The sequence below is a fragment of the Erpetoichthys calabaricus genome, chromosome 1, assembly GCF_900747795.2.
Source record: "Erpetoichthys calabaricus chromosome 1, fErpCal1.3, whole genome shotgun sequence".
NCBI classification, from domain to species: Eukaryota; Metazoa; Chordata; class Cladistia; order Polypteriformes; family Polypteridae; genus Erpetoichthys; species Erpetoichthys calabaricus.
Window position 1 is genome coordinate 176,914,849 of NC_041394.2, and position 21,961 is coordinate 176,936,809.

The following is a 21,961-nucleotide window of genomic DNA, read 5'->3' on the forward strand; positions in this document are numbered from 1 at the left end:
GCGAAAGGCGAGGCGCGATATAGCGAGGGATCACTGTATCAAAGTTGCTGTGAAAAGGCGAGTTGTAGCCCACCGTCTGAGTGTCATATGAAAGCGTATTAGGGTACAAACAAAAAACATAGGCACACAGTGGGAAAAAAGCACGAAATGTCAACTTTAATCTCGAAATTTCCACTTTAATCACGTAGTTTATTTTGCCATTAAAGTAGAACATCATAAACTTCATCTTAAAATCGTTTATTTTACTAGTTTCTCAAGTAGCATGTTAAATGCTTTGTTCTGTGTTTGATCTTCTATGTGCTCTATGTGTGTGAATCACTACGTGCTTCCGTTCTTTCTCTTTCTTCGACAGGACACAGAATCCATTACATTCGAGATATTACAGCTCTCTGAATAATTAAAATTCTGAGATGTATACGTGATATCATTTACATGAGATAGGAATGAAAGCATGTTATTAAGCATGGGAACACGGTGGCGCAGTGCTTGTTCATATCTCACGCAAGAGGCTTGCTGCGCCATGTGCGACCTTCGATGAAATAATTTATTACAGAAGTACTGTCTCTTTCAAACGTACTAACCTCCAATTCCTGTCCATACTTTTCTTTCTCCAATCGCCACACAATCAGCTCTGTAATAGACGTTAAGCCATTTGTAAGCTTAGAACGCCGATTCTTCAAAACTTTTAAGGAACATTGAAATATCTTCGTAGTACATGTTTCATTATTCTATTCGTCTATCCTTCCAGTGTCACGTCAGCACCAGCAAGAATACAGCGCAAGGCAGGAGCTATCCTTGAACTAGCTATACGCTGCGGCACCGTGTCCTCACATGTTTAATTATTAACAATACAGATTATTTAAATGAAGTTAAAGTTTTAGCTGTATACTATAAGCAACATTTTTTGCTGCATTTCATCTTAAAAATGATATTGTCATCATACGCGCTTTATAAAGTAGCGCAGGTTGTGCAATATTATAACTGTAGTGCAAGTTTACAGTGAGGTGATTGTACTTATAAGTACAAACAGTTCTACAAGGAGCACTTGATGGACTGATTGAGTGTGTTTATAGTTCTTGGGATGAAACTGTTTCTGAAACGCGAGGTCCGTACAGGAAAGGCTTTGACGCTTTTTGCCGTGGTTGAGGTAGTGTGTACTTGAAACTGTATACCGATAATTCTCTTTCCGATCATCTGCTGCTGTGATTCACACTCAGATACAGTGATATAAATACTCCGAGTGGTGCAGTGAGAGTAATATGGATAAAGATGATCCGCAGTGGCAACCCTTAACGGGAGCAGCAAAAAGAAGAACAAGATGCAGTGAGCGTAACAACGCTAAAGCAGTTATGGTATTTGGAATACTATGGCTATTCCCTGCACCATTATATTGCTACAGGTTAATTACGATCAGATGCATTACACTAATAAACAATATGCAGTTAATTTCAGTGTATTTATAAAGCTGCGTCAGGAATGTGGGTCTAATTAAGAAAGGGTGATCACACAGGAACAGTAGCACTGCTTTGACGCTGGGTGCCGCCAGTCTGCAAAACCAAGCAGAAATTGCGTACGCCAAGGTATGAGTTACCGTGGAAATGTGCGTGGCTTTACGCCAAGTTTAGGTTTTATACATCGCGATTTGAGCGTGGAAAGGTTCGTACGCAACATTTCTGTGCGTACGCACCATTTTTACATGAGGCCAGTTCATCAGAGAACAGACACACGCAATAATACTGTATCACTTTAGATTCTCAGCGTGCAAATTCTATGCATGGTGTGCCCAGGCAAGAATTCTTGACTTGGATCTGTGAGACACCAGCACTGACCAACTGTCATGAGCTCTAAAATGGTCCGCAAGTGTTCTTCCTGTTATTTGTATGCGGTGGTGCTGCCAGAAACATTTCAGTGTTATGCAAAATTTTGAGGGGGCACACCAAATCTGATAACATAACTAAATTTATTGTATGCAAATCTTTATATTTGTACAATGACTGATGTCAGTAATTGCTGTCATTAATCTGTTTAGAGCCAATTAAAATTAATTATCAAGTCCAATGAAGTAAATTGTTGAAATGATATGCTGAATCATATACATTGATAAATGAATGGCCATTGCAGAATTAAGTGACCATCAGATTAAGTTATTGTATGTGTTAAAAAGGCAGCCCTCTTGCTCATTCTGAAAAGCATGACATGTGAGGCAACAAGGATGCCGTCTCAGGATGCAATAAGCAGGAAATGATGTGTATAAAGTTTATGTCTTTCAAAGCGTGTGCGATTATAAAGTAAGTGATTTCCATTCAAGTTATTAGGGAATGCCATGTTCTGGGATGGTACGGGTATGATGATCATGCTGTAGTGAAGACATGTTCCAGTTGTGAAGGTGGCATACTGGCTACTGTTTAAGAGCAGCGAATCAAAGTTATTTTTAATTATAAAATATATAATCTTTGTTTATGTTAATACTTCATTTGAGATTGACAATTTTAAAATATGTAGCTTAGTTAATGTGTGTGGAAAACCCATTGTTATGTTTCAGATCCATATGTTTGTAATTTAAATAAGCAATTTATTAAGGCATATGATTCATCTGTTGCTGCTCTCTAGTGAGTATGGGGTGCTATTAATTTTGTATTATTACAGCTGATATGCATCATTTATGAATTCATTTTCTTCTCTTCAGAAAACCACACATCTATTTCATGTTTACATGCATAGAAAGAAAGAAAGAAAGAAAGAAAGAAAGAAAGAAAGAAAGAAAGAAAGAAAGAAAGAAAGAAAGAACTGATTATTATTAAAGATTATTTTAAGGCCAGTTCCAAATGAGTATTAAATGGTGGTAATAAAAAAATAATAAACAGGTGAATGTGAATGATTACTCATATTTCCTTGTCTCTGTTTGGACACCTGCAGTGGGTCTGATTGTTCTGACACAGAAGTACCTAAATGTGAAGGATTACTAAAGAGCAATACATTGTTTTATGTTCCTTCAAGACAGAAATAACTGGAATTTACTGCGGACTGGAGAATGCAACAACAGTAACAAGATGTGCATAGAGTATGCCTAAGAGAACATATAACCCTTCTGGAATATTTAGAAGAGTGTGACATGATGGGTTTCTACAAAGCTAAACCATGTTCACCACCAAATTCATCACACTTTCAGAGTTTCCTGAAGGTAATGGTTAATTATTCATGATGTGCTGAGACATTATTTTGTTTATAAATTGGATGTCATCAGGTTTATTATCAGCACTCAGCTCCCAGTTGCCATGGAGTTACATAGCACAACACCACACTTTGCAGCATTAGTGAGACCCTTTAAATCCAACGCAAAGATTAATGTGGTATTCGTGACTGGGATAAAAACTCTTTCAAATGAAATATGTATTCTTTCTGGTTTCCAATTCTAGCGTTTCTCTCTCTGACTTTGATCTATGTCTATGGAAACATATGCTAACCTTGATGAGGACCATTCTCCTTCAAACTGATCCCAAGCAGCTGCAACTGGAAAAACAGAATGGGGACCACCTACTACATATAGTCTGGTAGGAGTTACAGATGCTTCATGGGGTGGCCATTTCATTCGTCATTTCACCAGTTGTCTGGACAATTAAGGATTACCAAATTCTGGTGGTATTTACAGCATAACAGTAAGGCCTGTCCATGTATATTCATTCAATCAAAGCCCTCCAAAAAAGTACCATCACTTCGAGGGTCTACCCGTACAGCACTTATAGACAGTTCATCCTGTCTTTCCCACTAGATCAGAATACCCTCATTTAATTACATCAGTGGCTCCAGTTAGGCTGCTCCTGCCAGGTGGGCCAGAAGTTGTTTACCCTCACCTTGGCTGGACATTGCGGGGCCCAGCCACAATCTCTAACAGGGACATACTGAACAACATTGTTTGGTGACTTTAATTCATGATTCAGCATCCAACTTACACAAACATGTTAATAGACTGTGTCAAATGGACGTGCATCCCTAGACAAATGAAAGGAATGCAACTCAATCTTAGCAAGACCAAGCAGGCATAGAACTTCTGGGGAGGATCATAGTGAGAGATCAAGTGGAATGTTATAGAAAGGTATGCAGCTCCTCTTCTTCAAGACAGTAGAGATATGCTACAGCTTAAAGCCCCCATTAAAGCATGTACTTTCTCAGGTAGGAAACATGGGAAGGCAACTTTCAAAGTCACCAGAACAAGCAGCAACATACAGTGGTGTGAAAAACTATTTGCCCCCTTCCTGATTTCTTATTCTTTTGCATGTTTGTCACACAAAATGTTTCTGATCATCAAACACATTTAACCATTAGTCAAATATAACACAAGTAAACACAAAATGCAGTTTTTAAATGATGGTTTTTATTATTTAGGGAGAAAAAAAATCCAAACCTACATGGCCCTGTGTGAAAAAGTAATTGCCCCCTTGTTAAAAAATAACCTAACTGTGGTGTATCACACCTGAGTTCAATTTCCGTAGCCACCCCCAGGCCTGATTACTGCCACACCTGTTTCAATCAAGAAATCACTTAAATAGGAGCTGCCTGACACAGAGAAGTAGACCAAAAGCACCTCAAAAGCTAGACATCATGCCAAGATCCAAAGAAATTCAGGAACAAATGAGAACAGAAGTAATTGAGATCTATCAGTCTGGTAAAGGTTATAAAGCCATTTCTAAAGCTTTGGGACTCCAGCGAACCACAGTGAGAGCCATTATCCACAAATGGCAAAAACATGGAACAGTGGTGAACCTTCCCAGGAGTGGCCGGCCGACCAAAATTACCCCAAGAGCGCAGAGACGACTCATCCGAGAGGTCACAAAAGACCCCAGGACAACGTCTAAAGAACTGCAGGCCTCACTTACCTCAATTAAGGTCAGTGTTCACGACTCCACCATAAGAAAGAGACTGGGCAAAAACGGCCTGCATGGCAGATTTCCAAGACGCAAACCACTGTTAAGCAAAAGAACATTAGGGCTCGTCTCAATTTTGCTAAGAAACATCTCAATGATTGCCAAGACTTTTGGGAAAATACCTTGTGGACTGATGAGACAAAAGTTGAACTTTTTGGAAGGCAAATGTCCCGTTACATCTGGCGTAAAAGGAACACAGCATTTCAGAAAAAGAACATCATACCAACAGTAAAATATGGTGGTGGTAGTGTGATGGTCTGGGGTTGTTTTGCTGCTTCAGGACCTGGAAGGCTTGCTGTGATAGATAGAACCACGAATTCTACTGTCTACCAAAAAATCCTGAAGGAGAATGTCCGGCCATCTGTTCGTCAACTCAAGCTGAAGCGATCTTGGGTGCTGCAACAGGACAATGACCCAAAACACACCAGCAAATCCACCTCTGAATGGCTGAAGAAAAACAAAATGAAGACTTTGGAGTGGCCTAGTCAAAGTCCTGACCTGAATCCAATTGAGATGCTATGGCATGACCTTAAAAAGGCGGTTCATGCTAGAAAACCCTCAAATAAAGCTGAATTACAACAATTTTGCAAAGATGAGTGGGCCAAAATTCCTCCAGAGCGCTGTAACAGACTCATTGCAAGTTATCGCAAACGCTTGATTGCAGTTATTGCTGCTAAGGGTGGCCCAACCAGTTATTAGGTTCAGGGGGCAATTACTTTTTCACACAGGGCCATGTAGGTTTGGATTTTTTTTTCTCCCTAAATAATAAAAACCACCATTTACAAACTGCATTTTGTGTTTACTTGTGTTATATTTGACTAATGGTTAAATGTGTTTGATGATCAGAAACATTTTGTGTGACAAACATGCAAAAGAATAAGAAATCAGGAAGGGGGCAAATAGTTTTTCACACCACTGTATATTGTTGAAATCCAATGACTGGAGCAGAATAAACACATTTTAGGCTTGAACAAGATGTGAAGGAAAATCATTCCATAAATTGGTACATCCCACATCACATGGTCCAACACCATGGGAAGAAGCAGATAATTAAGCAAGGATAGATGAAGATGTGAGCTGTACCCTCAAGAGATGAACAGCTTCTGGGCAGGCTGCAGTCCAGGACCAACGGACAGCCTTCCTCAGCAGGTGACGTAGTGGTGCTGTGGTGTTAGAGTACTGTGGCAGAAATTGAGAGCTAGTAGGCAGTCTTTCCAAGAAGTGAGGCCACCTGAGCTGCATCTGTGGGCTCAGGGCTTCGCTAGATTGCTTCCACATGAGATTGGAGTGGAGAGATGCCATTGGTAGTCAGACAAAATCCAACAAACTCTATGTGAGGCACTGAAAAAACACATTTATCACCATTCAATGTGAGGTGATGACTGGCTAATACTTTGAACACTTGTATCAGGCGTTCATCATGGGCGACTGGGGTTGGGCCATGCACAACAGTGTTATACACAGAGGTGGGTAGAGTAGCCAAAAATTGTACTCAAGTAAGAGTAGCGTTACTTCAAAATAATATTACTCAAGCAGAAGTAAAAAGTAGTCATCCAAAAAATTACTCAAGTATGAGTAAAAAAGTACTTGGTGAAAAGACTACTCAAGTACTGAGTAACTGTTTGATCATAATAAATGATTTATTTTTTAGAAATGTTATAATAAGACACACAACAATATAAAATAATGTGCAAATTCTGCTATTTCCAAATAATTAAATAAAAAATGAGTAAAAATAAATGACATCTTTACAAAATAAAGATGCACAAATAACACAAAGTTCCAAATCTCAGTTTTTCACAACAAAGCTTTTGAAGCCAATACCTACAGTAGGTAACATGTATGTTTGAACAGTAAAAAGATATACTGTACACTGACAGTATAATACTGCATATTCACTTGACTTCCAAATAGCACAACTGATAGAAAATAACATTAGAACAAGGCAGCTTGTGCACGTACAAGAAGTCTCACTTTACCTTGACTGTCTGTGTCTGTGCATGTTTGGTTAAAACCTGCTTGTTCTTCATTTAGTGAAGTGATGGTTAAGCTTCAGCAGGAGTTGTCTCTCATTTTTCATGTACAAGTGGAACCTTGGATTGCGAGTAACTTGGTTTGCGAGTGTTTTGCAAGACGAGCTAAAATTTTTAATAAATTTTAACTTCATAAATGAGCGAGGTCTTGCAATACGAGTAGTCCGTATACGCTTTGTCTACCGAGTGTCACGTGATCACAACTGAGCTGCACCATACTTTTTACTTTTACTTGAGTACATTTGTGAAGAAGAAACGCTACTCTTACTCCGCTACATTGGGCAACACTCGAATCGTTACTTTTTTCCATTAGATACGCTATATTTTTGCCAGAGAGAAGCTGCCAGTGGATCTACTGCATGACCGTTTCACCAGTCAAACATAGCAATAATAATCACAAGACTGTTTCACCAATCAGACGTAGCAACAATAATCACATGGCTCCATTTCACAAATCAGATGTAGCCATGCAGTCACATGACCACACAGAAACTGTGGCGGCATAGCGGCACAAACTAATGCATCCAGTTTATTTCTAATAGCCTCATTGTATCCATTTTTGCCAATCACTAAGATTTCAGTTTTCTCTTTATTTAACTTGAGGAAGTTACTATTCATCCATTCTGAAATACAAGTCAGGCATTGTGTTAGTGAATCAAGAGAATCAGGTCATCAGGTGCTATTGATAAATACAGCTGTGTGTCATCAGCATAGCTGTGGTAGCTCACATTGTGCCCTGAGATAATCTGACCTAACGGAAGCATGTAGATTGAGAAAAGCAGCGGACCCAGGATAGAGCCTTGTGGAACACCATATAGGATATCATGTGTCTTTGAGTTGTAATTACCACAACTAACAAAGAATTTTCTCCCTGCCAGGTAGGATTCAAACCAATTTAAGACACTGCCAGAGAGGCCCACCCATTGACTAAGGCGATTTCTAAGAATATTATACCCCATATGTATGGCGATGTATGGTGTTCATGTCTATACCTCGACTCAATAAAAGTCAGAACCATGCAATGGGACTCTGCCTCTGCAGTTAGAACATAACGTAGCAACCGTGGACGCAGTATTGCATGATTGCCTAAGAATGTTCGAATGCTACAGTGACGCTGCTGGACGGCCGAGTATAGTAAGTTGGTGTTGGTTCGACAGAGTGTGGAACAGAAAGTAGAGCTGCAGATGAGGATCTGAGTGAGCGAGAGGGGTGTCAGTCTGTAGGAGATCAGTGAGGTTGTGGAGAGCTTTAAATGTTAAGAGCGGTATTTTGTATTGCATTCTGTAGTTAACAGGGAGCCAGTGAAGCTGAGAGAGAATAGGTGTAATATGTTCAGTGGATTTAGAACAGCAGGTTATTATCCTGGCAGCAGAATTTTGAAGAAGTTGTAAGCGATGGATAAGTTTTTGTGGGATGCCAGATAGAATAGCATTACAGTAATCTATACGTGAGGTGACTCGGGCATTAACCAATACTTCAGTACTGTGTTGCGTAAGAACAGGACGAAGTCTAGAAATGTTTCGGAGATGGAAGAAGGCAGTCCGCGAAATGTTACTTATATGGGAGGAAAATTATTTAATAATAATAATAATTATTATTATTATTATTAGTATTATTTAATAATTGCCTTTATTATTGTATACATGGATATAAATAATTACATTTAAACGATTCGCCAAAATCTGTTGTATGTAAACGATACTGTTTTAAACGTTATTGTTTTTACATCAGAAAACCCGGTTTCCACGTTTACCTGTATTAGTTTAAATGGCACTTTTGCCACTCGCAATAGGGCGGACGCGCTGACGTATCGTGTCGACTGGGCAACACAGTGAATGCACCGTCTATTTATATATGTCTATGATTTGTTCATTTTCCGACGTAGTGTAAATAAAGTAAATTCATCTCACTATGGTTCGTATTCCATACGTAATACCATGTAACACATTATAATTCTCCTGCTTTACGCGAATATACCCATGCCAACGATAAAAAGACATACAATTCCACTGTCCACTTCAGATGCCAGAGAAAAGTCTATTTCAAGGACGTCTCAAATGCCACAGCAGACACTATCCAAAGTGGACGAACTTACAATAAAATGTGAATCAGAAAACTGTTTGTTCTATATCTATGTTCTGTTTCTTTCATTTGGGAATTCACCAGTTATAGAATCCTGGGCAAGGGTTTGTTTCCTGCCTTGCACCCTGTGTTGGCTGGGAATGGCTCCAGCAGACCCCCGTGACCCTGTTTTTAGGATATAGCGGGTTGGATAATGGATGGATGGATGGAATCCTGGGCAACGTCGGGTACTCCTGCTAGTGCAAATATAAAAGTGACCAATAACACTGCATCAAACATACTTTGGTGACACTCCGCCCATTAAAGTTAAGCAGCTCCCTCATTTAAATCTGGAAAGGCTCATCATGTTAGATTACCAAATGTGATATTTATCATTCCAGAAAAATGAGAAGAATGTATTCTTGATAAAAGATAAACCACAAAAGAAAGTTATGTTGGCTTGTCCTTTGATGACTTCTTTAGTGATATCATATCAGAGGGTCACACTGACACCAGTACACTGACTGCCAGTACGCTGTGCCTTTTTTGATTCCAAGTCCATGCACAACAGAAACGGAACTCCTTGTAGGCATTTTACGAGATAAATATCAGCTGCAAAAGTAAAGAGACTTCAAGTCTCAGTTCAAGTAAAGACACAGGTTGTGTCTTCCAAAAGATTCGGATATTCCTTAGTGTCAGAATCTCAAATTATGAACATGGTGCTGAACAGACAGAGGCACAGCATCTTCTTCAACAGGGACTGCATTGGCAGCACCTGAGGATGTTTACTAACGGAGGACGTAGTAGAGATACCCTGGTACAATCCAGGAGGCAAGCAGGATGACATCTTTGAGGACTGCATTGCCTTTACTGTAACGCAAAAAAACATGACAGATAAGTCAGCTTTTTAAATGGTATCTCTGCCATCAATGTACTGTAGTTCTCCTGTCAGATTCTGAACTCAATGAAGATGGCAAAGCCATCCTAAAGGGGTACTTTGAATCACCACATCACCTGATATGTCTTCATTCAGACAAGGAACTCATTCAAAGTCAAAAATCAGAAATCAAAGTTAGGATTGGGGTAAAGAACAGGAATGAAGCAGAGCTCACAGATGAGCTGATCTCAGTGCTCAAGTGTTTTTTGTAGCATTCTAAGAAGACATTTCAACTGCAAGCATGCTCAGACATTGCACTGAGACATGGCTTTGTGGTTGATGAAGGGAGTCACCACTGCAAGAAAGGAAAGACCTTGGCAGAAATTCTAGAGAACATTATGTAAACAGAAAGCTTTTTCAAAGAGGAAGGAGACATTTCTACCACTTCAGGACCACTTGCGGCACACACTGTGTCAGAAAGACAAGGAGCTTTACAGACTGAAGCAGAAGAACAATAAACGTATTGCAAAGTACAAGAGTGAGATTAACATTGAAAAGAAATTGTCAACAGAAGAACAGTCAAAGTTAGCCTGAAATCAAAAAAAAAAATCATGATGTTATTGATTAATTGATTGTATATTCACATTTAAATCAAGTAAAAATGAAAATGGTCCCAAATGCAGACATTACATATGAAACAGAGAGCCTCAAAAGAAGTATCTAAACTTCAGTCTTCAATGGATGAGCTGTCACATCAAATAAATGATTGCAATTTTGGTCTTGAGCACATTTTAAGGGAAATTGGTCAGATTTTGAAAGCATCTCAAACAAGACAAATCAGGGATTACAATGTTATGTCATTGCCTAAGACTGCTGCAGAACTTTTCATGTCAGGCCATCCTCTGGAGCTCATGGATGGAAATGTTGTTCATGTCCCCATTACATGGAACAAAGCAGTGGTAAATACACTCTGCTGAATGCTATGTTGGGCCTGCAGTTTGCTGTCAGCACTGGGAGGTGCACTAAGGGAGCCTTCATATAGTTAATTAAAGTAGCTGAAGATATTTGAGATGAAGTGAACTATAACTACATCCTTGTGGTGGGTACAGAGGGTCTGAGGATGACAGAGCTTCTTTTAAACATGACCACACTTGTACGTGATATTAAGTTGGTTATATCTAGTATTGGGCAGACCAACATGACCACATGCTTGGAGAAAACCCATCTGAGATACATGCTATCCTTCAAATTGCTGTTCAAACATTTTTAAGAATGAATCAAGTCATACTCTCCTTAGTTTGCCTCTTTGTTTACCAAAATGTCCATGATAGTAGTACTAAAGAGAAAAACATGGAAGCTAGGCACCATCTTTAACAAAAATTGGATGAAATGACTCAAGTTGCCGCTGAGGCAGAGGAATGTGAAGTAAATTGCTTCGGTGATGTCTTTCAATTTGATGTAAATGAATCAACGTACTATTTTGCTCATTTGTGGGAAGGTAACCCATCAATGGATCCCCCTAATCCAAGTTACAGCCAGAATGCCCAGGATCTCAAGAGAGTGGTCTTAATGCTACTAAGAAAAACGCTAATCACAAGATTCTTGATATTTCTGGATTTAAAAGTAGCATTCAGGACCTTTGGGTAGCTCCTCTGAATGAGAACCTTATTTTTAGTTTCAGGAATTCTGTGGAGATTACATCTTATAGATAGATAGATAGATAGATAGATAGATAGATAGATAGATAGATAGATAGATAGATAGATAGATAGATAGATAGATAGATAGATAGATAGATAGATAGATAGATAGATAGATAGATAGATAGATAGATAGATACTTTATTAATCTCCAAGGGGAAATTCACAATTATTGCAAGCTTGAAGTGAAGTATTGTGAGTGGACGTAGATACTAAAATGTCATGCAGTGGAAAATAAGCTGGTGAATGTGAGTTAAAAAATTCTAAAATCAAAAAAGAAATTGGTGAAGGAATTGACAAAAAAATACAAGAGTGTGAAGAAGGAAACTGATGAGTGTTTCAAGTATGATAAAAACTGGGAAATACTTGTTTAGTGGAAATCAAACATAACTATCAACTATAAAAAACACTAACTGAAGAATGTAATGAGTTAATTAAGATAAAGAAGAGTTGCCAAACAGTGAATGAGAACAGAACTGAAAGTGAAGAAGAACTGATAAACCAGAGCAAAGAGCTGACAGCAGAGCTGAGAACTAAAGACCCCAGTGAGCATAAGTTACAGAAAGAAAATGCAGTAGATAGATAGATAGATAGATAGATAGATAGATAGATAGATAGATAGATAGATAGATAGATAGATAGATAGATAGATAGATAGATAGATAGATAGATAGATAGATAGATAGATAGATAGATAGATAGATAGATAAATAGATACTTTACTAATCCCAAGGGGAAATTCACATATTCCCGCAGCAGCGTACTGATAAAGAAAATATGAAATTAAAGAGTGATAACAATGTAGGTATACAGACAGACAATAACTTTGTATAATTTTAACGTTTACCCCCCTGGATGAAATTGAAGAGTCGCATAGTGTGGGGGAGGAACGATCTCCTCAGTCTGTCAGTGGAGCAGGAAAATGACAGCAGTCTGTCGTTGAAGCTGCTCCTCTGTCTGGAGATGACACTGTTCAGTGGATGCAGTAAATGGGAGAAAGAGGCCTCCAGTGAGTTCAGTCCTCCACCTGAGTTCAGCATTGCCGATAATGTGGAGAAAATTCTCATCCATTACTTTGAAAATGTGCCTGGTGTGTATAGCAGGGTTCAGGTCTCTGAGGCTACAAAACCAGCTTCTGCAAAACACCACAGACAAATCCTCAAGAGCTTTAAGGAAACACTTTCTGAAGGCAAAAAATATTTATATCATTTTTGGAAGGGACTAAAAAAATCACTGGCCGTAATATCAGTGAATGACTCGACCACTTTGACTTCAGAGCGTGGCCTAGTGGTTAAGTCTTCAATTGATGAGGGTGTGGGTTCAAATCCCACTACTGACACCATTACGTGACCATGAGCAAGTCACTTCATCTGACTGTCTTCCAATTGGGAAAAACGAATGAAATGTAACCAATCACATCTTGAATGTTGCAAGTGGCCTTTGGTAAAGACATTTGCTTAAAAATAAGGAAGTCTTGATTAGAATGAGATCTCATAAAATATGACATACTTTTCAAACTAAATTCTCAATTGTGACTTCTTTTACCTCAGTTGTATCTCATGTCTCCTTTTTGTCTAAAGTAATTTCTTTAAGGAATTTTAGGAGAAACATCTGTGACAAAGTTGATTGGTAAATGAAAAATAAATGAGAATCGTTTTAAAGTCTCATCAGCCATCAATGATCATCCTTTGAGTAGTAAGGTTTTCCTATGGGACCAACTGCTAGAATAACACAAAAAGAAAATCACAGAAACCATTGCAGATCATATTAACAATTAAGAGGGGGAGGGTATTGACTACAGTTGAAACCACATGTATTAAGTAATTAAAATTATGTAAAAAGAGATAGATAATTTGGATAAAGAAACATGAAGAGTAGCAAATAAAGAGCAGATGTTAGAGCTGTCTAAGTATTTCTGTAAGTTGGCAATAAAAAGATTCACACAGCTGCACAAGGATTTCCGTGCAGCAAATAATCCGTCCATTTACTTGGAAAGCATGACACAAACATTGTACAAAGTGTCTTTGCACAGGAGTGTCTTCTGTCACTGTGTTTTTGGACGACTTGGCCAACCACCTCAAGACTGCTATGGCCGTTTGTAATCTAGTCTTCATTGATAGAGTTAACGTTATGAGGCAAAATTATAAACAATTTAAAGAAAATAAAATCACATCAGATTATTATCTTCTAAAAGAGCTGGCAGAGAAGGAGGATGATGACGTATTCTGGCTGTAAGTATGTGATCATGTTGAGGTGTAGTTTCAGAAAGTTGTCTTAATGAGTTTAAAACGCTAGTTTCCAATGTAGCTTCAAAAGCAACAGATGATATTTTAAATCATCTTAAAAATGATAAGAATAATCAAGACAAAATGATGTGTCTCTTTGGCTTCATACGTTTTGTAAAGGTCTTGAAAAACACTTAAAAATACCTACAGATGCCCTGACACACATGGAAGATGTAAAACATCAGTGACATGATCTTTCTGAAGGAGTCTTTAATGAAAGCATTGGAGAACATAATAAACGACTTAAATGCTTCTGTCTCCTTGAAAGACTTAAAGAATGTAAACTGAAAGTGAGATGAAATTTTCTTTAGACAGCTGAGTGAATGCTGAGTGCAGTACCCTTTTTGTGCTGCCATTTGTACAAACTCTATTGAAGGCCATGATGGAGATCATAGTGTTCCCTTCCATCGACCTGAAGGAGTGAATGGATGGGGACGTGTGACGATGCGAGTTCCGCTCCATGCTCCCATCTTGCTTCTGGGAGCTCTGAACCCGACACCGCCGGTAATGTCACAGATGACCTTGGCAGTGAGGCACAACAATGAAGCAATGGGATGGTGCAAAAATGCTTTTATTTAGAAACAAACCAAAAACAAAGTGTCCAAATTTAAGAGCATTTGCATCAAAGTTAATAAATAAATAATCCATAAAAAACGGTGAATTGTGGAGGTTAAAAGCACAATAGAAAAAAATCCTTTAAAAATACCGATGTTAAAACAATGGCTCGAAAGCAGTCTTTTAAAACAAAGCACGGTGACCTCTTTTACTGGTGACTCCCCTGCTTCTCCCATCCAGGCTGTGCACCAGGGGAGCCTCCCTACATGCAGCTGACCTTCTTCCCTGTACTGGTCTGGTGGCCTTTCTGATCCCTGGCTCCGGTTCTGGTCACCCAGACCAAGACTTGGGGTCCCCAGCGACCAAGACGCTAAAGCTAGGGCTTCCACTTCCCAAGTCCCCGACTCCCACTGCCTTCACTGCGGCGAGCCAACCTTCTCCCGGTCACTCCTGTTCTAAGGTGCTGGCCAAACACCCCACTCGGGTTTGCCACTCCCAGCTGCCTGCAATCAACGCGAGCCTGCGCTCGCTCACTTGTTCTCCCACACCGGCTATCTCTGTCTTGCTTCCTGCCGTCGTCTTCACCATTAACCTCCCTTCACGTTCTTTTTTTCTTTCTCTCCTCTCATCCGCCTCGCGCTTCTATTATATGAGCCGGGGATGTGGATCAGGTGTGGCAATCAGCAGCTCCCGGCAACAATTACGGATGCGGACGACTCCTCACCTGTGCACTTAAGCGAGAACCGTCCGCATCACAAATCACCCGGGAACCGCTCCGGCCACACTACCACGCCCCCTCTCTAAGCCCCGAGTACGGCAACTATTTATTTAAAAAGTGGCCTTTTTGACTTGAGCTGTGGACCTGCTACACCACAGGATGGCATAAAACCAATTATCTTTCCACTGATATTTGTACTAACTCGGTTACTAGTAACTGTTCAGTTGTGATAAGTGATACAGTAAGAGTCCACAACAAACAATACAGAAAAGCTGGGCCACGATTTGCATGTTGGGATATTGTGCCTGATAAGTCTGAACTCAAATACTGGAAGTGGCTCATCTGTCACTTTCAAAATAAGACAGAGAAAGAATATAACAGAAAGTTTGAAGGAAATGGTGAAATTCCTCTTGAATGGAAAGAAATTGCCAAATAAATGCAGAAATATTTGTAGAGCTTGATAGATTTATAAATAATACTGTTAGTAGCGCTGCTGCCTCGCAGTTGGGAGACCTGGGGACCTGGGTTCGCTTCCCGAGTCCTCCCTGCGTGGAGTTTGCATGTTCTCCCCATGTCTGCGTGGGTTTCCTCCGGGTGCTCCGGTTTCCTCCCACAGTCCAAAGACATGCAGGTTAGGTGGATTGGCGATTCTAAATTGGCCCTAGTGTGTGCTTGGTGTGTGGGTGTGTTTGTGTGTGTCCTGCGGTGGGTTGGCACCCTGTCCGGGATTGGTCCCTGCCTTGTGCCCTGTGTTGGCTGGGATTGGCTCCGGCAGACCCCCGTGACCCTGTGTTAGGATTCAGCGGGTTGGAAAATGGATGGATGGATGGATGGATACTGTTAGTGTTTAAATATTGTAAAGGGGAATTTGAAATATTTAATGACAATTATGATGTATACCTTCTTTACATGATGTCTAGTGAAAAATGCATCTTTGAACTGGTAAATCTGCAGCACATTTCATTTTCATATCTGGCTCCCCAGCAGATATAATGCCACTGCAGACTTCATGCTGGTAAATCTGTATATTGTTATTCATACATGTTTTGTGATGTGAACAATTATTTCAAAGAAATATAGTTCAGTAAATGCTATAAAAAGAGCTGTATGTGTTTCAATTCTGGAATGAAATACATTTAGTTAATGAATTAGGGGATAAGCTAATCCATTTTCACTAGTTAAAGGATAAGTTTGACATTTTTCAAGTCAAAAATAATTTTTGTACGAAAATCATGTACATTCATTTGCCAATTTTTGAAACCGTGTTCTGAAGTGAAGCATTTTAATAACTTTTAAATGACAGAGTGCTTATATTTCCAGTCTAAAATGGTCTACAAAGGGCACAAGTCTAAGCATAGAACAAAAGTCTTAAAACTTACTGAATATGTTATGGTTTTACAAGAGTTCCAAAAGAAATGTTGAGGTGCCAACTGGATTACCCCATTTAATAATGATACCAGCAACAGCAGAAATGGTGCTTGGTGGTACAAAAACAAAACAAAAAACACTAGGCTGCAGCTCCTAACTTGAACGGTCAGGTCTGGGGTAGAGCTCCGTCATGTACTGAGATTATGACTAAATAAGACTCCACCTTCCAAAGCACCTCAGATTTATAGACCTCAGACCCTCATTGGCCATCCTCTAAGAGCTGTAGGTATAGAAAGTGATGGCACTATTAGTGACAGCGCCCCATCTCGCCACAGGGTGGTATTGCTTACCTTGGATAAGCCCAGAAGGTGACCCTCTGACGCGCATGTATGACAATGTAAAATTTTCAAAAAAAGAATGTTCTCAAAAATAACTTAAACTAGAAAAACAAGGGAGGTCAGAACTCTGTTGGATCTGACCTGCAGATTGGAAAAAGCCCAAGTCATGTGGAGGCAGAGAGGCTACCCTAGTCTGGCTCCGACTCCTGTACAGCAGGCACGTCCCCACACTGCTAGGGAGGACCATCTGACCAGTGCCCTACACAGCTGACGCCATCGGGAGAATTCCGCAGCCAGGACCGCCTGCAGATGGTTTCTCTGTGATCAGTCTGGACATCTGGCTAGGGAGTGTTGATTACCACCTGCTCCATTCCTGGAGAGCGGCTTGGCCTAGGTCTGCTGCTTTCAGGCCATGTTCTTGGAAAAGGGTAACTTTAAGATCTTGGTTGGCTTAGCTGGGCATGAGGTGCTAGCCCTGTTGGACTCCAATCAAGAAACTGTATAACATTATTTAGAAACATGGACAGAATCCAGGACAAATTATAGAAAACTGTAAATCATAACAGTAAAAATGGAAATGACAACATTGGATTACAATGGATTGTTCAAGATCTAACTTGTAAGACCCAGAATTGTGAATGTGAATTTCCCCTTGGGATTAATAAAGTATCTATCTATCTATCTATCTATCTATCTATCTATCTATCTATCTATCTATCTATCTATCTATCTATCTATCTATCTATCTATCTATCTATCTATCTATCTATCTATCTATCTATCTATCTATCTATCTATCTATCTATCTATCTATCTTTCAGAAGCACAATGACCTCAATGATTGTGAAATGGAAGAGGTTTGGAACCACCAGGACTCTTTCCTAGAGTCGGTCGTAGGGCCAAACTGAGTAACCAGGCAAGAAGGGCCATGGTCGGGGAGATGACCAAGAACCCAATGGTCACTCTAATAGTGCTTCAGAAGTCATCTTCTGAGATGGGAGAAACTTTCAGAAGGACAACCATCTCAGCAGCACCCCACTGATTAAGTGTTTATTGTAGAGTAGCTAGATGGAAGCCACTCTTGAGTAAAAGGCTTATGACAACCAGTTCTGAGAGCATGAAGAAAATGATTCTCTGGTCTGATGAGACAAAACTGAACACTTTGGGCAGGATTCCAGGCACTGTTCATCCAAATGGTGAAGCCTGGTAGTGGCAGCATCATGCTATAAGGGTGTATGGGGAGACTGGTAAGAAATGAGGGAGAAATGAATGCAACAAAATACAGTAAGGTCTTTGAAAATAACCTGCTCCAGAGTGCACACAATCTTAGACTGTGGCAACAGTTCAGCCTTGACACTATCTTTCAGCATGACAATGTCCTGAGGCATACAGGCAAGACAACGTTGGAGTGGCTTCAGGACAAGTTGATTGTCATTGAGTTGCCAAGTTTTCAAAGGCCAGACTCTCACTGAAAAATAATGATAATGTTTATTTAGTTTTTGTCACTTGATTGCATGCTATGCACATGCTCAGTATTCTCTCACTGAAGCACACTCGTGCATTATCAAAGCAGTGGAAGCTGTCAATAACTTTGCTAAATAAAGAAATAAGCTTCCGTATAGTGAAAGAATATAAGCGATCAGAAGTGTGACTTTTTTTCAGTGATTGCTGTCTCATTCTCTACAGATCAGAGACAGTAATTCACATCTGGGCATCATCATTCAGCAATGTCACTAACTTAAATCATGTTAAAACAAAACCATTAAATTATTATTTTTATGACAATTACATTATCATATCCTTTAAGGTTCTCAACACTTATATAAAAGCTATTGAGTTTACATTGAGGGGTAAAATTGTCAAATGTATTCATTTATAATAAAATCTACAACATAATAACACAACATAATAATATATACACATCTCTATTATATAAAAAATCCTGGGATGAGACAAGACTTTTTTTGAATACATTTTTTAAGGGGTGGCACGGTGGTGCAGTGGGTAGTGCTGCTGTCTCGGAAATATTGATTGGTTACACGGCAAATTGGTTAAATGTGTATCAATAGACTTAGCTGAAACAGTTCTTGGTGATCGTGCAGAGGATGAAAACATCAACTTACAATATCCAGAAGAATACAGTGGTGTGAAAAACTATTTGCCCCCTTCCTGATTTCTTATTCATTTGCATGTTTGTCACACAAAATGTTTCTGATCATCAAACACATTTAACCATTAGTCAAATATAACACAAGTAAACACAAAATGCAGTTTTTAAATGATGGTTTTTATTATTTAGGGAGAAAAAAAATCCAAACCTACATGGCCCTGTGTGAAAAAGTAATTGCCCCCTTGTTAAAAAATAACCTAACTGTGGTGTATCACACCTGAGTTCAATTTCCGTAGCCACCCCCAGGCCTGATTACTGCCACACCTGTTTCAATCAAGAAATCACTTAAATAGGAGCTGCCTGACACAGAGAAGTAGACCAAAAAGCACCTCAAAAGCTAGACATCATGCCAAGATCCAAAGAAATTCAGGAACAAATGAGAACAGAAGTAATTGAGATCTATCAGTCTGGTAAAGGTTATAAAGCCATTTCTAAAGCTTTGGGACTCCAGTGAACCACAGTGAGAGCCATTATCCACAAATGGCAAAAACATGGAACAGTGGTGAACCTTCCCAGGAGTGGCCGGCCGACCAAAATTACCCCAAGAGCGCAGAGACGACTCATCCGAGAGGTCACAAAAGACCCCAGGACAACGTCTAAAGAACTGCAGGCCTCACTTGCCTCAATTAAGGTCAGTGTTCACGACTCCACCATAAGAAAGAGACTGGGCAAAAAACGGCCTGCATGGCAGATTTCCAAGACGCAAACCACTGTTAAGCAAAAAGAACATTAGGGCTCGTCTCAATTTTGCTAAGAAACATTCTCAATGATTGCCAAGACTTTTGGGAAAATACCTTGTGGACTGATGAGACAAAAGTTGAACTTTTTGGAAGGCAAATGTCCTGTTACATCTGGCGTAAAAGGAACACAGCATTTCAGAAAAAGAACATCATACCAACAGTAAAATATGGTGGTGGTAGTGTGATGGTCTGGGGTTGTTTTGCTGCTTCAGGACCTGGAAGGCTTGCTGTGATAGATGGAACCATGAATTCTACTGTCTACCAAAAAATCCTGAAGGAGAATGTCCGGCCATCTGTTCAACTCAAGCTGAAGCGATCTTGGGTGCTGCAACAGGACAATGACCCAAAACACACCAGCAAATCCACCTCTGAATGGCTGAAGAAAAACAAAATGAAGACTTTGGAGTGGCCTAGTCAAAGTCCTGACCTGAATCCAATTGAGATGCTATGGCATGACCTTAAAAAGGGCGGTTCATGCTAGAAAACCCTCAAATAAAGCTGAATTACAACAATTTTGCAAAGATGAGTGGGCCAAAATTCCTCCAGAGCGCTGTAAAAGACTCATTGCAAGTTATCGCAAACGCTTGATTGCAGTTATTGCTGCTAAGGGTGGCCCAACCAGTTATTAGGTTCAGGGGGCAATTACTTTTTCACACAGGGCCATGTAGGTTTGGATTTTTTTTTCTCCCTAAATAATAAAAACCACCATTTACAAACTGCATTTTGTGTTTACTTGTGTTATATTTGACTAATGGTTAAATGTGTTTGATGATCAGAAACATTTTGTGTGACAAACATGCAAATGAATAAGAAATCAGGAAGGGGGCAAATAGTTTTTCACACCACTGTATCTACAACCGTTAACACTGCACAAATTACTGTAAAAAGAAGGATGTATCCAAAAAAGGTAATGTAGTACATCTTCAGGGGATAACATTAGACAACAAAGGAAATTGTGATATGCCATACATATTAAAACGTTAACAGTTTCCAGTTAGAATAGCTTTTGCAAAGACAAATAACAAATCTCAGAGCCAAACATTCGAAAAAGTCATTTTATTTAATAGAGGGAAAGAAATGAAATTCAGTCATGGGCAGTTATACGTTGCATTGTCACGATGAAAGTCCAAAGCCGGAATCCAAAATTCAGTGCGATATTGACAACAAATTTTGTTCAAAAAATTGTTTTTATTGAAGTTTTACAGTAAAAGTGTAAGTTACTTTCAAATTATTATGTTTTACTGTTTTTTAATATGGCTAATTACTCGCTGTAATGTAAAGTAGTTAGTTCTATTATGCATATGTAACAATTCCCATGAAAATAACAATCTGTTTAAATTGTACATCCGCATCCCCATATGCGAGCAGCAGAGCCGCAAAGAGACTAGCATGTAGCGCAGGCCTGAAGGTTGGCGAGCGAAGCAAGGAAGGGGCAAAGCCCCCTAGTACACATAAAAACAATTTTATACATTATATATATAATATGTATTTGCAAAAAATGTATATTCATGCACACTGTTATATTTGTTTTTATGACTGAGTGCTCAACGACCTTACAACAACAACTGGTGTGAATGCGAATATTCACAAAATTTGTGGCAGAATGGAGCAGTGAGAAAAGTAACTGTGTGGGATGGTGGAGGTTTTTTATAATCCTGTTTCAGCCTTTGAGATTGTTGTCTTTATGCACTGCATTAGGCTAACAAAAATACACCAGTTTTGATCAATACAGACCAAAAACATCCATCCATCCATTTTCCAACCCGCTGAATCCGAACACAGGGTCACGGGGGTCTGCTGGAGCCAATCCCAGCTAACACAGGGCACAAGGCAGGAACCAATCCCGGGCAGGGTGCCAACCCACCGCAGGAAGACCAAAAACATTGAGTGTATATATTTGAATTTACTTCTGTCAACAACAGTACTTTATGATGACATCAAGCCATCAGTATATATTAAAGTAGCACTATTTGATTGACTGGAAATGTGTGGCATAGCTGATATCAGTCCATTCAAAGTATTTTTTGACTGTCGTCACTCCAAGAAGTTAAAGCTGCTCAGTCTTTCAACAGCATCTCCTCAACTGTAGAAAGAAGTGCAGTCTGCCTCCTGAAGTCGCTTACATTAAGGGTGAGATTGTTGCCCTGGTACCTGGTATATATCCTTCCTGCTGGGTTAGACACATCAACATTTT

General features: G+C 39.5%; 1 protein-coding gene and 1 pseudogene across 1 annotated transcript in view; one reads left to right on the top strand and one right to left on the bottom strand.

Annotated features, from left to right (window-relative positions):
- Nucleotides 1–21,961, bottom strand: part of hdac10 (histone deacetylase 10) — a 313,475-nt gene that overhangs the window by 250,645 nt on the left and 40,869 nt on the right. The gene's annotated exons all lie outside the window — the stretch shown is intronic.
- On the top strand, nucleotides 10,571–11,605 carry LOC114653817 (interferon-induced very large GTPase 1-like; annotated as a pseudogene).